This window comes from Otolemur garnettii, unplaced genomic scaffold (assembly GCF_000181295.1).
Source record: "Otolemur garnettii isolate 467f Iridium unplaced genomic scaffold, OtoGar3 scaffold00047, whole genome shotgun sequence".
NCBI classification, from domain to species: Eukaryota; Metazoa; Chordata; class Mammalia; order Primates; family Galagidae; genus Otolemur; species Otolemur garnettii.
In genome coordinates this window covers 13,129,376-13,130,527 of record NW_003852442.1, presented here as the reverse complement: position 1 = coordinate 13,130,527, position 1,152 = coordinate 13,129,376, and the positions used below count along the sequence as shown (strand labels likewise).

The 1,152-nt window shown below is 44.5% G+C and overlaps 1 protein-coding gene across 1 annotated transcript in view; it reads right to left on the bottom strand.

Moving 5' to 3' along the window:
• The window catches only part of NQO1 (NAD(P)H quinone dehydrogenase 1), a 10,713-nt gene that overhangs the window by 1,606 nt on the left and 7,955 nt on the right, over window positions 1-1,152 (bottom strand). The window lies entirely within an intron of this gene.

Genomic DNA, 1,152 nt, shown 5'->3' with positions numbered 1-1,152 from the left:
GGGAATTCCCATGAGAAAGTCTCGTCTGACCTCTTGTCCTGATACAGAGTTAGGACTATACCTGTATTTCTTCTTATCCTTGATTCATGATTTAAAGATATGACAAGTAGAACATGTCCAGAGGAAAAAAACTAGAAGAAGGAATTTGTAAGACTTAATAGTTTTCTACAATATTTGAAAGATTGTTGATCTACAAAAAAGGGGCTTAAGTGGGCTGGGCTCAGTGGCTCTGTAACCAGAGCCACTTTGGGAGGCTGAGGTGGGAGGAGCTATGGTGATGCCTACCTATAGTCCCAGCTATTCAGGAAACTGAGGCAGGAAAATTGCTTGAACCCACGAGTTTGAGGTTGCAGTGAGCTATCATACCACTGCACTCTAGCCCTGGCAATAGAGCAAGACCTTAATTTTTTGTTTTGTTTTGTTTTGTTTTTTTAGCCAGGGCTGGGTTTGAACCCACCACTTCTAGCATATGAGGCTAGCGCCTTACTCCTTTGAGCCACAGGCACCACCCGACCTTAACTTTTTTTATTAAAAAAAAAAGAAGAAGAAGAAGATGATGAAGAAAGAAAGCCATCTCCTGGATCCCTGACTAATGGTATGTGGCTTGAGTTCACAGCAGCAGGACTGACAGTGGGATAAAGGACTTTAGGATTGGATGCTTTGTAGCTGACTGAATAATTGCAAAAACCACAGCTTGTACCACCCCCTTTTTGTAGTTTCCAGTTGTCATATATACTCCGTGTTCAATATCAAAGGCTGCTGGAATTGGTAAAAGCAAAGTCATTGAGTATAGTCTGGCATTTATAAGAAAGATGACTAACAAGATGCCCACACAATTCTAGTATTGTCTGCCAAATGGTAAGGCAGATGTCTCAGAGAAGAATAGCCATGGTTTGCCACTGGAACACATTCAGTAGGGTTTCAGAGCCCCTTCAAGGCTTGGCATGGTGGCTCACGCCTGTAATCCTAGCACTGGGAGACCAAGGTGAGAGAATCCCTTGAGGCCAGGAATTCGAGACCAGCCTGAGCAACACAGCAAGGCCCCATCTCTAGGCTCGGCACCTATAAGTTCAGGTTAGGGCACTGGCCACATACACCAAGGCAGGAGGGTTTGAACAACAACCCGGGCCTGCTAAACAGCGACAACTGCAA